Source organism: Phodopus roborovskii, unplaced genomic scaffold (genome assembly GCF_943737965.1).
Source record: "Phodopus roborovskii unplaced genomic scaffold, PHOROB, whole genome shotgun sequence".
In the NCBI taxonomy this organism is placed as follows: Eukaryota; Metazoa; Chordata; class Mammalia; order Rodentia; family Cricetidae; genus Phodopus; species Phodopus roborovskii.
Window position 1 is genome coordinate 150,568 of NW_026127050.1, and position 15,492 is coordinate 166,059.

The window sequence follows — 15,492 nt, forward strand, 5'->3', positions numbered from 1 at the left end:
CTACAAAGTAAGCAAGGACACTCATCTCCATATGGTATCTGACCACGTTCTCCAGTAAGAACTTGGAAAGCAAAATGGCAAGCTAATACTATTGCTATTTACCTATCTAAGCAAGTCACAAGAGATGGACATCCTAAGAGTGAAAAGATACACAGAGAGGTAATACACAGCATCAGGAAATGTCAAGGGCAGTATTCTGGGAGGAGAGAAGAAGGTCGGCTGTGAGCATGTTCAGGTGTGCTGAACAGATCCAACTGGAAGGAAAGAGGAGTTGCTTGTTTCTAAATCTCTTTCCCCGAAGGATGTCATGATGAGCTAGTCTTGTTAATCAAAAATAAAAGTCCTTTAAGTGACCGAGAATTCTTTAAGCGGTGAGCACTTGACCTGGGAATAACTGACTTGCCAATCATGCCCTTTGGAGTAAGGATGGTTCTATTCAGATTGGTTATTTTACACTCTCTTCATCCCCCCTGCCCATCAAACATGCAAAACACGGTCATGACCATCTTGGGTTTCACTTCCACAAGGTCTTCAGGAGAGCGTATACTCTGGCTCCAATTCTTCTAGCCATTGACACTGCATACCTAGTTTTTGAGGAGACAAAAAATCAAAATGAGCTTTTTCTTTGTCAAGGGTACCTATGAATATTTTTTTAAAGGACTCATTTATTTTATGTGCTTTGGTGTTTTGCCTGCATGTATATGTCTGTGTGAGGGTGTCGGATTCCCCTGAAACTAGAGTTATGAAAGCTGTGAGCTGTCCTGTGGGTGCTGGGACCTAAGCCTAGGTTCTCTAGAAGAACAGCCAATGAATGCTCTTAACCACTGACCCATGTCTCCAGCCCCAAAAAGAACACCATCTATTTCCTTTTACATAATCTAGTGGCTGGGATGCAAAATTTTTGTATTGAAAGTACAAATCAGAGAACCTGCATAGTGGCACATGATTATAATTCTATAACCCCTAGCACTTGGGGAGACAGATGTTGAGGTCAAAGGGTCCCTGTAAGTTTGAAAGCAGCCAGAACTCACAATGAGACATTATTTCAGAAAACAGAAAAGTACAATTAATAATTCCACATATTTTCTGTTTTATTTTTATTTCAGAATTGATTTTCAACTTTATAGGAAATAAAAAACATGAGATTTATTTATTTTATTTTATGTGCAAGAGTGTTTTCTCTTTATGCAAATATGGATGCCACATGTGTTCCTGGTGACTGAAGATGTCAGAAAAGGCATTCATTCTCCTGAAATGGAGTTATAGATGTTTGGGGAACCACACTGTAGGTGCTGGGAACTGAACCCAGGTCCTCTGTAAGAACAACATGCTCTTAACTGAGCCCCCAGCTCTCAGTCTCAAGTTATACTAATTTTTTACAATTTATTTTGCACTAACTTCACATAAAAATGAAGTGTGTGTGTGTGTGTGTGTGTGTGTGTGTGTGTGTGTGTGTGTGTGTGTGATTACCCAGGATGACCACACAATTAATTATGAAATACTCCGTGTAGTATAATGAGGTAACAGATAGTTATCTTTTGTGAGTGTGGTGCTGGGGATGGAACTAGGGACTTGTATATGCTGGTTCCCTCCCTTAAGTACCAAGAAGTAAAACTCAAATGCCTAGGTTGATGCACCAAGTACTTTCAAAGCAAGAGGTAGAAGTGAGGATCTACATGCTACACAGGGAGTTGCCAGGCAAGGTTAGGAAAGGCATAAGATGAAAATACTGACATGTGTAGTTAGGAGATCAGGTAGGAAGGAGCACACTCGAATGATCCAGGAAGCATTTCCAGATACTGCAACAGGAAACTTTATGGACATTAAAATTTTATTATTTCTACTCTAAATAATCCTTTCATCTCCATATTTACCCATGTTATTGCAAATGATAGGATTTTATTCATATAGAGGCTATATAGTCATTCATTGTCTTAAGTGGGCTCCACAAAGTTATTCTCACTTAAGGACAGAGGCTTAGGTAGTTAGGTTGAGGGGTACAAAGGGAAGATGTTGGTGAAAGGGATATATAATCGATGTTAAATAATGGAGAGATAAAACAGTTAAGAAGAATAGGCAAATACAGAGCTAGGAACTATGTTGTTTGCTGGGTGCTCGGAAGTAAAGGGCAGTGACAGTGACAGTGACTAGTGTTGCTCAGGAAGGCTCTCTTGTTGTCTCTTAAGTGTTTTAACATCGATTTGCGATGATTGTCATATAACACTGTGAATATTGCCAAAACCATTACATTGTATAAGTCAATTGGATGTCTGTGAACTGGATCCAAATAAAACCATTAAAAGTAAAAGAGATCTTTCCCAGATGCCATCACTATCCAGGGAGAACCTGAATAGAGCATCTGCCTGGCTGTAACACCAGTGCTCTTTGTATGACAACGAGTGTTTGCCCTTACTTGGCATTATTGTGCTTGTCTTCTTCTGTAAGATTCCCGCTCTTAACAAGGTCATAGTTAGTGCAGCCTGGCTGGATGGCATCAATTAAATCCACAACTGCCAGACTGGAGCTGATCGTCTTGTCCTATTAGAAAAGAAGGGAACAAATCTAAGAATTTTAGTAATGAGAAATAAACATGTGCTTCTTTATATAAGCCTGACCAAGGGAAGGGAAATCTTGCCATTAGTGCAAGAACAGTTCTTACAAAGAAACCCAAGGTTGTCCTTAAAGCAACTTCTGTTATCTAGCAAACAGGATATATAATAATCAGTATACTGACCTTAAAACTCTGAATAGAAGTTGACTTTCCAGCTTCACTCAATGTTCTGTTCACCCAGTTTACAATGATGTCATCATTTGCCTTCTGACCTTCTCAAGATCTTCCAGAACATTAAGGGTATATCTAAGAGAATCGGCAGAAAAAGTCACAATCTATTTCTGTGAAAAAAAATGCTTGCTTCAGAAATATGTCTTCCCAGGCAGTGGTGGTGCATGCCGTTAACTCCAGCTCTTGGGAGACAGGCAGGGGATCTCTGTAAGTTCAAGACTAGCCTTGTCTACAATAGCTGGTTCTAGGACCAGGATCCACAACTACACAGAAACTCTAAAAACTAAAAATAAAAAAAAGCTAAAAGTCTCATGTACAGTTTTATCCACACAGATTTCATGGGGTTGACAAGACGGGCTCAGTGGGTAAAGTAGCTTGATGCACATGTTTGACCACTTGAATTTGATTCCCAGATGCTAGCAATGGATGAAAAAATAACTGGTTCCTAATAGTTTTTCTGACCTTCATCTGAGACAGTGGCATAAGCCTTCCCATACTCACTCACACATGCACGTCATACACTATGCTTTGGCTGGTACCTAGGCATGATGAATGCTTTTGGTGGTATTGGTAAGAGATCTTCATTTTTGAGTGGGTAGGAAGAGTGCAAGGGCCAGAACTCAGAAAGAAGTGCTGGGAAACAGCATCATTTGGCCATGACAGGGCTGTTGAACCCATGAATTCACAGTGGCTGTGGTTGCCTGCACGAGCCCACACAGGATCATTGGTAGCTTATGACAGTTTTATCATGGCTCCTAATAGGGGCATATGTTGCAAATGGATTTTCCCACACTATATGGACAGCATTAATTGGACTCAGTGGGTTATAAAAAAAAAGCATTGAAGTGGGCAGGTGAAGTGGGGGGGGGGGGATCCAGCAGGAGTTGCAGGGGCTACAAGTGGGATTGGATATTATTAAAGTTCATATATACCAATATTAAAAATACATCAAAATAAATTCTTCAATTTCTTAAAAACGTATAAAATTATAGTTGTTATGTTTATATGGACACTGATATGCCACAGGACACCTATGGAAGTCACAGAACAACTTGGAGGAGATGGTTCACCACACAGGTTTCAGGGACAGAACTCAGGTCGTCAAGCTGGGAACAAGTAATTTTAACCATTGAGGCATCCTGCTGGCCCAGATCTTCATTTTCAAATGGATATATATATATATATATATATATATATATATATATATATATATTCTGATATTTTGTTTTGGTTTGTTCCCTTTTTGGGCAAGGTCTTTCTCTATAGTTCAGGATGTCCCTATGTAGCACAAACTACCTTCAAATAGCCATCCCCTCCTCAAACTCCTAGGTGCTGAGATTTCTAGTAAGAGCCACCATTCTAACTTTTTCTTATTTGTTTTGGGGTCTATGGATAGTTTCCATGCATGCTGAGCTACTGAGCTAGAGCATCCTGGAGTACTGAGCCAGAGCATCCCGGACTACTGAGCTGGAGCTGCAGCCCGTCTGTCAATGTTACTCAGTGACACTGCATCAGGCTTAAAGCTACATATCAGAACTTCTGTGAAAGATTGTCAACAAATGCAGTTCTAACTAATACAAGGAAGTATCGTTTAGTAATGATCCAACATATAATCATGGAAAACTCATTTCAGAGTCCTAATTACATTAAGCTCAAAGTATATTTATTGAACTAAATGATTAATTTAAACCCATGAAAAATATACTAAGGGTGAATTCCTAGACCCATATTACTGAGAAACTTCAGTGATCAACACTGTACACAATACCTTCTCATCAGCTGCCAGACTAAAATGCCAACGTCAAGGTTGGGTTCCCATCATTCAGGTCTTGTCCTCCAATGCCAACCAGGAGAATTTAGCTGGATGCTTCCCTAACTCAACTGCATAGTTGCAGTTTTCTAACTGCAAATGTACAAAAAGTAAATGAATGGTTAAGATTGTCATTTGTTCAATATACATGAGCCCCCCCCACACACATGTGTTTTGTAATGGTAGGTGTCTGCCCAAAACCAAGAGGTAGTTCCTATCCTCAAGAAGCAGCTTAGGGCCCATAGGTTTTAAAACAAAAGAAAGAAATGAAGCAGATGCCAAATTTGCTACCTTTTTCATGTTGGCTCCCAGCTTTGGGTATGGAGGCTTGTTAACTTTACTCCCAGTCCACAGGAACTTTAATTCGTTCATATAGCTGTAAGATGACCAGGGCATCTTGCAGGTCACTAACAATTCAAAACACAACATCATCAGTGCTTATAAGCAGTAACACAACTCAAACAAGATCTCTAAGTCACAATACCTATGACTCATACTTTTCTAGAATTAGTCTGTGCTGAAAATAGACCCAAGACCACTCAATTCACTTCAAAGTCTGTGAGCACAGCTAGGCAAAGTGGCACCCACCTTTAATCCCTAGGCTTGGGAGGGCAAAGCAGTGTGATCTCTGTGACAGAGAGGCCAGCCTGGTTTATATAAACAATTCTAGGTCAGCCAGGTCTACAGAGTGACATCCTGTCCTGCCTTAAAATAAAGTAATAAGGGGCTGGCCATGGTGGCCCACGCCTTTAATCCCAGCCCTCAGGAGGCAGAGACAGGAAGATCTTTGTAAGTTTGAGGCCAGCCTGATCTACATTGAGGCCAGCCTGGTCTACACAGAGAAACTCTGTTTAGGAAAAATAAAAAAAAAATAATAATAATGAAGATGAGGAAAGGACACATGTTATTATAAGCAAAAGCTGTTATAAATGATGAGGACACTGCATTAAATCTCAGAGCCCTACATGAAAGTCAGAAAAACATATAATGAACAACTATGTGGATAACAATGATATGATTTTGGTATATATGTAAACGCAATGACCAAAACTAATATTAGACTTAGTAGGCAGTGAATGGCAAATGGTAGGGAAAATAGTGAAGATAGGAAATATAGCTAGGCTTCAAAGCATTACACATCAGCAAAGGACAGTCCAGCCAGGAAGCCAAAGGTTGTAGGGACTCATGGGATGTCTGCTATGAATATCCCCAGACTATTTAAGAAATTTAAAGTACCTGTTCCCTAGATACCATCAGTACATTTACATATTCTATCATTTACAGCCATGATCAGGTAAAGAAAAAATTGGGTTTTTGTGTATTAGGGAATGATGGTGGCTTAATCACTAATGCTTTGTAATATGAATACTTGCTACAGAGATGTCATTATTTATGCTAAATCCATTCATAACATTCATAACTTCATAGTAGCAGTAGGATAGCTTACGCATAGAGATGGTTTACATGAGGGTTAACACCAAGAGAGTTCATCCAGTTACGAGGGTTCTTTCTTCCCGAGTTTCTCTATTAAAACAGCCACAAAATGTATTCATTCATTAAGTGTCTTGTATACAGATAGGACCAGTGCATGTATTTATCTATTTTATGTGCTTTCTTGTGATCTAATAATTGTCACATGTTGTATGCCACTCTGACTATGGATAACTGAAATACAATCCTAAAACAGGTTAAATTCACCATGTATTTGTGTCTTTCTAGTTAGAGGCTTAACAGGATGATCTAGTTATACCTGGTGGCTCATGTCTGTAATATCAGCCCTCATAAGGCTGAAGAAGAGGACCACTAGGAGTTCAAGGTCAGTCTGAAGCTACTACAGAGTGTGTTTCAGGTACAGGGTGAGACACTGTCTCAGATCCACTTCAAAGCTCTGGGGGAAGGTGGTTTCAGTTTGCAGAATGCTTGCCTAGAGCACATGAAGTTCTGGGTTTAAGCCTTAGCACCCTTTAAAACTTCATGTGATACCTGTAATCCCAACACTTGGATGCTGGAGGATCAAGAAACTTAGCCTAATTCTTTTTTTTTTTCTTTTCTTAGAAGTCATTTATTTGAAATGCCAACTATATGTGGATAAAGCCAGTGTTACATGCTTATCAGTAACAGCAGAAAAATAGAACCTCCAAGAATCTTTGTACAACTGTGAAATACTCAAAAAAAGAAATGCATAGTTTACAATGCTTCCCACAGATGATTTCAAGTTTGGAAGTACTTAAATAAAAATACTATATATTTCTTTTTAAAAAAAAAACCACTATGTACAATTGAAGCCAAAAACAAGTTTTATAAAGTGCTGCTTTGTGCAGGTTGTAGAAAACACTTGCACAGGACATGAAATCATTTTAAGAAAGATTTCCCTGAGCCTTTAGCATTGAAAGTATTTGACTTTACCATTAACAGCACAACCACAAGGAACTGAGAGGTTCATTCTTTACTCCATAGTGAATTTGGGGTCATCCTGAGGCACATGAAAAGCTTGACTCTATAGATGACTAGGTTAAAAATAAAACCTTCAAACAAACAAACAAAAACCTAAGACCTTTTTCTCAAAATAAATAGGTTAGTAAAACTCAAACAAAACCTGCCCTTACCAATATATATAACTAAACATCAAAACAAAACATTTGTTTACTAATTGGTCTCATGATAGGACCTGGACTGTTGTTTTCTTTTCTAATCCTGGCTGTGCTGGAGAAGAGTTCTGGCACTGAGTCACAATCCCCAACTCAACTACTTTATTTGCAATTTTGTTTCCATCACCATCCAGCAGTTTCCAGTTCTCATTCAGGACTACGCCTGCTTTTAGCAGATTCTTGCAAAGGCCAAATGGATAAAGCAACTCACTGTGTTGGAATCATATCATTGTGGCCTCTGTGTTTTTATGTCACAGATTCTGCATTAGAATCACAGAAACTTTGAAGTTACCTTCTAGTAGAGTCCAGTCAATGTCCCCTGGTTTTCAGGTTTAGTGAGTGCTGGGTATTTATTAAAGAGGTTAGCTACAAAGGCTAAGTTCAGTTTGGGGTTTCCACTGACGACATCAGCAGGGGTAACAAACTGTCTGCAACCTAATTTATCTGCTGGTTGAAGCATACTCGGCTCTCTTCAAATCATCTGTTTCCTGTTGAAGTAAAAGCATCTTTGAAGGCCACTTAAAAAGTATATATAAATTGCCCCTATAATCATAGGCTGGGTAACAGATTGTACTTTCTTTCAGCTAACACATGGCACTTATTATATAATAGTTTTGAATGCAAAAAGCAGGAGGCACAGGATTTGTAGTACTTGTACATCCCCTCGAGATGGCGCCAGAACACATGTCTAAAGAATGAGTAAAGCAGTACACTGGGGTTATCATGCCAAAATGCAGAGGAGGAAAAAAAAGCTGTTATTCATCTTTTAAGCCCATGTTCCCTAGAAGATTTAACTTTCCAATGTGGATAGTTTCATAAAAACCTTTTGTTTTCAGAAAAGTTTTCTTTCTTTTTTAGAATCTCTTCAAAGACTCACAACCATGTATCATGAGTTTTGGTGCCCTCTTGTGGCATGCATTGCTGACATACATGCAGGCAGAACACTATATACGTAATAAAATAAATCTTTTTTAAAAAGTCTCTTTCACCCCCATGTGCCTGAGCATGAGAAGAGGGCGCTTGGGTCCCCCTAGCTCTGGGAAGTTCACACAGATTGTTGTGAGCTACTTTGAAGTGGTTGGGTGGGAACTATCACTATGGTTTCAGCAAGAGTGGCAAACATTCTTGACAGCTGAGCCACCTCTCCCAGACCCTTAATTTTCACTTCAAAAGAAACATACCCTGAAAAAAACAAAGCAAGGACAGCCTTGGCGTTAAAAGCGATGTTTGGGCTGGGTGGTGGTGGCATGCAACTTTAATCTCAACACTTGGGAGGCAAAGGCAGGTGAATCTCCATGACTTCGAGGTCAGCCTGGTCTACAGAACAAGTTCCAGCACAGCCAAGGTTACACAGAGAAATTGTGTGTCAAAAAGCCAAAATTAAATAAAATAAAAAGTAGGGTCTCTGGAGAAGAATAACTGCACAAAGGGATAAAAGAGAGGTGTGTGGGGACAGATGAAAAGAAATGGATAATATTTTGTGGAAACTAAAAACCTAAGCAGGTCAATTTAAGAACAAATTTTAGAGCCAGTGGGGGAAATCCTGGATGAATATTGGGGCAAGACACAAAGGAATGTAGTAGCAACAATCAAGCGGAGGATATGCTGGTATGGTGGTTCATCTTGATTGAATTGTATTTCAAGAGAGGTCAGGCTATCACAGATATTCTAGTCTAGACTGCATAGACTAGCCCTTTACTCTACTCACAGTGAATAAGCCAGAGTATGGATTTCCCTATACTCACTTTGAATATTCCTGTATGTCATTCATAAAATCCAGTACTACCATAATTATGAAATTCACAGATTATCTAAATAAATCAGGACAGTTTGTCTCCTGTAGATCACATGTACCACATCCTTTTAAAACAATCTTAAAAGTGTCAACACCCACATGAAGTTACATGGAAATTTTGGTTGAATTTACAGAAAGTTATTTGGATGTGGCAGCACATGCCTTTAATCCCAGCTCTCAAAAAGCAGAGGCAGGGGAATCTCCAGGAGGCTGACACCAGTCTGCTCTGCATAGCAAGTTCTAGCCCAGCTAGGGCTACATAGCCAGACCTTGTCTCAACCAGAAAGAAAGAAAACAAACAAGACACAACACTAGTATAAGCCTGTAGAATTTGAAAGAACACCTATGCTTACATTGAACCCTGACATGTTAATGTCTATCCGTGGTTCACCTTCCTTCTGTCCCTTTGGCGCAATCTGGTTGAGCAGATGGAAATAGGCTTTGGAATCCTACGAAGAATTGAAAATATCAGTGTGATCAGCACTTAGAGGTGGAACTGCATCTTACTATCTCATGTTGACAAGAACAATTGATCGGATTAGTTGTACAAAGAGATATGGCCACCCTTCTCTGTCTCCTTATTTGAGAGATCTTTACCGAGACAAGCCCATCTGTCTTGAACTTATCTTTGTTAAGGCTTCCCAATGCATTGATGCCATCACTACAATAAAGCTAGTAAGTGTTTCTGTACCTTCACTGAATTACTGAAGTCAATAAGCTGGACAGATAGAACAAGCATGAAATAGGAGAACAGAAATCCAGGAAGCATAGGGAAAGAGAAAATAAACACATTATGTAGCATTCCAAAGCATGAGATATATCAACTTATGGAGTCAACATCTGCTGTGTTAATTATATAATCAAAAGTGGACTGACAGAAAGTCCCAAATGAGAAACATGTATAGCTGGTAAAATAACATTTAACCTTATAGGATTGGAATTCATATAACAAAACATGCTCATTTCTCCCCCTTTCCCTGGGGGATGAGTTTAAGGCTTCACCTGATTGGCAAATGCAGAATTTTTTGCTTTTCAAAATATTCAAGGCGGGCTTCAGTAAAAAATAATATCCACTGACAAGGCACATTCTGGCATATGCCTGCATATATTCTTTAGGCAGCTGCGGAAGATTCCGAAATTGGAGGCCAGCCTGACCAACATAGAGAGCTGTAGTCTGACCTGGACTACAAAGTAAAATCATATCTGAAAAAAACCAAATTGGACTTAGTAACTATAGTGCTTGCCTGGCATTCATGAAACTCTAGGTTAAATCCTGAACACCTCACAAAATTGTGTAAGGCAATTCATATCATCCTCAACTACTGAGATTTGAGGCCAGCTCGAGATACAGGCTGCTTGAAACAACAAATACAAAAATAAGAAAAAAAGAATCATCTAGCTATGGTGGCATGTGTCTGAAAGTCAGCATCTAAGAGGTAGAAACAGATTCACAGTAAGCTTGAGGTCATCCTTGTCTACAGCAGTGATGTCAGGACAGCCTGGGCTACATAAGCAAGACTGTCTCAAAAAACAAGAGGCTGCAAGGCTTGGGTGATATCCTAGGATCCTTTTCTCTGTTGGCTGGAAAAAAAAAATCTCCCAAGTCACTATAAATCCCCAAATGCTCTGGTTCTTTGCAGTTACCTTGATGTCAGCACTGAAGATGTTGATCTTTTGCCAGCCCGAGTTTTCCAGATGAAAGTTGGCCCATCTTAGCAGAAGCTCCCCTCGGAGACAATTTTATAAAGCTCCTCCAAAGTCTCCCCGTCTCTAAGCAAAAGCTGCCAGTGCTTGTAGACATAAATCCCTCAGTCAATTTGTGATGTGATATTGGCTATGCCCTTCCCTCTCAGTGTTCTTTGAGACAAACCCATGTTGTCTTCAGTCTCATGATCAACCTTGCCCCAGACGCTGACATTACAAGCACATCGCAGCATACATAGTTTCTCTCAGTCTTTTGATACTTAGTTTTTTGGTAATAGAGATGTAAGGTCTACTACCACCTAGTTGTAGCTTTAAGGCATAGTCAGCATCTGTGCTGGAGGGAGATGGCTCAGTCAGCAAAGGCATTCTGTGAAAGTATAAGGACCCGAGTTCAATCCCCAGCATCCACATGAAAAAGCCACAGTTCTGTACTCTTAGAGCTGCAGAAAAGGGAGCAGGGCGTTCTCGGGGGCTTGCTCACCAGCAGTCCAGCCAAATTGGGGAGGTCCAGATTCAGTCACAGACCTTGTCTCAAAGTAAGTCTGCGACTGGAGAAAGGTACTTGTTGGTAAATTGCTTGCTGTGCAAGTATGAGACCCAGAGCTTGGATCCCCAGCATCGGAGTAAAAGCTAGGTGCAGTGGGGTGCATCTGTAATCCCAATGCTGGGGAGGTGAAGACCAGGGTTACCTGGGGTTTGCTGGCCAGCCAGTCTAGTCAAATTGAAAATCTGGAGGTTCAGTAGAAGACTCTGTCTCAAAAACTAGGGTGGAACGTGCATTAGGAAGCTTCACTACATTGATTTCTTGCCTCCACTCACATATGCATACACACTTGTAAATCTCTATGTATTTACCCACAAACATATACATAAACCCACACACACACAGCACACACACATAACGGGGAAAAAATCTAAGGTGGACAGAAACTGAGGTATACACCCAGTGTAAATCTCTATGTGTTTCGTGTCTTTACATGAACTGTCATCAAATGTTCACAACAGCTAAAAAGATAGAGGTGTATGGATTTTGTTCCTGAATAGTTCCATGTTTGTTCTAGTCATCATTTACGCACTTCGGTAAAATGCAAGAGAAAGAAAAGAATCACCAATTAGCAGCTCTCAAAATAACAACTGTGTTCCATTACCTTCATTCCTGCTCAATTCAATATCAGCGAACAAGCCAATCTTAATAATCTGCCAGAGCAGTCCCAAAACCAAATGAGGTTTCCCAGCCCGCAAATCTTAGGCACCAATGTTCACAACATGACACCCAATGGCAGAAGCAGAATTCAGTGCTAAGTTCCAAGTTCTCCTGCAAGACAGCCAAATTATACACTTCTCGATCTTTCTTCCCCACCCAGTTCACTTCTGCCTTCACTGAAAATAACGCTAAGAAATCAGTATGAGTTATCCATTTCATCCGCCTCCCAGTCAGAGAAAACAGAATTTAGCCTTAAAAATCAAAGAGACAAATCTCAGCCTCACTCCTATTATTTTTGTAGAATTCTACTGGAAGGTAGGGTTTTATTTTTACTTTATTGCTCTGAATTCTGCTGATTTTAAAGGAAGGCGTCACATAACCAGAGTAACAGGGTCACTTTTCTAAAATTGCCTAAAGGCAAGTCCATCAGCATATGGCATACACCCAGGTTCTAGAAATGACCAATCTGCACATCTCAAGTGGGACACTCCTGCCGGAGGGGACTTTGCTATACTACTCTATCCCTCACTCACTGAAAAACACAAACACCCATCGCTGAGCATCCCAGCTAAGTAAGAGCTTAGTCATTTTTATTTTGGCAATATCTTAACACAATAGACATAAAAGGAACAGAGGGCTTTAAGTACAATGAGGATCTGTGCCTGTGGACATCCAGCAAGCTCCCCAAGCCTTTCTGAGTCCCAGCTCATTGTATAAAATGTCCATGATCATCCCTCAGTCAGAGCGGCTCTGAGGATTAAGTATGCACACATGGAATACAGAGGCTATGGCCTCTAATTCAAACACGCTATTAGGGAAGATGGCACAGGAAGCATGTCACACCTGAATGATGAAGGGTAAGCTTCTTCTTGTTGATGGCTCTCTCATCAATTGTGTCAGGAACTGAAAGGTTGATCATTTTGCTGAAACAAACAAACACAAATTGATCGACTTTCAAAGTTGATAGAGTTTGGAGATGTATATCTCACTTTGTAGAGTGCTTGACTAGCATGCATGAGGTATAGGTTCAATCCCCAGGACCACCTAACTGGAACATGGAGAAGCTTGTATCCCTAGCACTGGAGCATGGAGGCAGAAGCACCAGGAGTTCAAGGCCATTGTGAACTACATAGCAAGCTGGAGGCTGGCTGGAGACCTTGGAGATCCTGTCTCAATCAGCGGTGTGTAAATCTTCACTAATGTTAAAGCTTATTATAAAATATCCTTCATACCATCTCAAAATGCAATAGATTTTGGGCTGAAGAGATGGTTAAGAGCAATTACTACTCTTGCAGAGGTCCCAGGTTTGTTTCCCAGACCCACACTGAATAGCTCTGCTTGTAACTCCAGTTTCAAGGATCCTAGGCCATCTTTGTCCTCCACAGGTACCTGCACACGTGTGGTATACATAAACCCATGGAGGCCACACACATAAATAGAAAATAATACCAAATGCAATAGATGACTTTCTCATGTTGACCACAAGAAATTATATATGTTCAGAATGCAGATGACATACTGGGATACCCAAGTCTGAATGCACATTTTCATTCATGTTCCATGAATACATATATGTGTATGTATGCATACAAGCACACACATACATATACACACACAACCTAAATATAAGTTTTGCTTTTTTGTGGTGCTAATGTTGTTTTGTTGTTATTTTTTGTTCTTTCCTCTTTTTTTTTTGGGACAGATCTCTATCTCCCTAGCTGTCCTTGAACTCACTATATAATACATCAGGCTAGCCTCAAACTCAGACATCTGTGTACCCTCACCTCCTGAGTGCTGGAATCATAGGCATATGTCACCATGCCCCATGAACATGTTAGGCATACACTGTCACTGAGGTATGCTCCTGGCCCCAGAAGGTAATTTTATGCAGTATTTTGGGGAGTGTCCTATGCTTTGACTATCACTTGTCACCTGAAGCTAGCTGTGGAGAATTCCACTGTGGCATCATTATCAGAATTTGAAACATTTCCAGTGCTCTAAGCCTTGCTTCTGTAAGCAAGCCTGGTGAAGCTCACTGGGTCATTGAAAAAAAACAAACTCTAGTGAAGTGGGTGAGATGGGGAAGCAGAAGGGAAGGGACAGGACAGAAAGGGCAATGTGTAGGATATGACATATATATACACACACTGTGAAAAGGTTAGTGAAACCCATTGTCATGTATAATTACCATATTTTAATAAAAAAATAATAAAACAGTTTTAGATTTTGGAGTTTTGCATCAGGATGCTGAAATTTTATGATACTATGAAGATCATAGTGGAAACTTGAATGTAAGGGTTTGATTATCTGGACCCAATCACACAGTGTGAGGCTTGCGTGAAGCTCAGAGATGAGGCTGGGCCCTGATGGTGCATGCCTTTATGCTCTGCTTCATGGGGGGCAGGGTGGAGTGGATCAGCATGAGGCTAACCTCTTTCACTGAGCCAGGATACACGAAGAAAGACTGCCCTCGATAAAACCGAGAAAAAGGAACAAAAGGAACAAAAAGTGCAGCACTCAGAACTTACAAGGAGCAAAACTTTAGACCACTGTCTCTGAGGGCTGGGGCAGTAATGGACAGTGTTGATAATCTTACATCATTCTGCCAAAATACTGCTGGCTCTGCGGCAGCCACACTGATAAAAGCATTTTCAGGGTGGGTCAGGGAAGAGCGAAACTGCGGGCTAGGTTCACTTTGCCTCTCTTTAGAAGCCCGGCACTTCATAAATAGATACTGACATACTTTAGTTTGACAACGCTGTAATGCTCTACTTGCCAGTGATCAGGAAAAATTGCAAGCTGAGCATTCTACCTTATAAAAAGGTCTCTACTTCTGGCTAATTTTGCCTTTACTGGTACTTTAGACCTATCTTGATGAAAAAGACAAAATTCCGGTATTGTCCTCTCTTTTTCTCTCCTTCCATCAACCAGCCAAGCATCCACTAAGAAGACCTCTTCATTCGGTGGAGGTTATCTTTACAAATATTTTGGTTCAAGACAAACTACTATCTTACCAGAGCACAATTCCATCTCCAACTGCTTTGAAGAGATTAGTATTTGGGTTAATGGGTTTAACGTGTCAGCATTCGGGATCATTTTCCAGGGCTTTGTTTATCCAATTACCAAGGCATATTTTTCTTCTTCTAAAATTATGTTAAATAACAAGAAATCAGTTCATATTGTTCATCAAGCAAGTGCTAATCATTTGGTCCCTAAACGTACAAGTGTACAGTTCTCTCTAAGACATCACTAAGTATGTGGCTTTCCTCTTCAGACATTAAAAAGCAACACAGTGTCTAAGGAATAATGCATAAAAAGAACAAAATATAGGTTAATTACACACTTAGGGGAAGTTACAAAATATTAAAAAAATACTTACATTACTCCTAGCTCCACTGGCATAAAGACTATGACTTCCCCAGATTTCCCTTGTGTCTTATAATCAACATATCTATCAGGACTTTTCGGCAAATATCTGACCCAAGACCAATTCTATCACTAGCTGCTGCTTCTTCCTTCTTCTTATTATTATTATTTGTTTTCTTTTTC

At 40.1% G+C, this 15,492-nt stretch overlaps 1 pseudogene; it reads right to left on the reverse strand.

Moving 5' to 3' along the window:
• Window positions 1-445: 445 nt before the first annotated feature.
• LOC127214774 (plastin-3-like) lies at window positions 446-15,086 on the reverse strand (annotated as a pseudogene).
• Window positions 15,087-15,492: the final 406 nt, after the last annotated feature.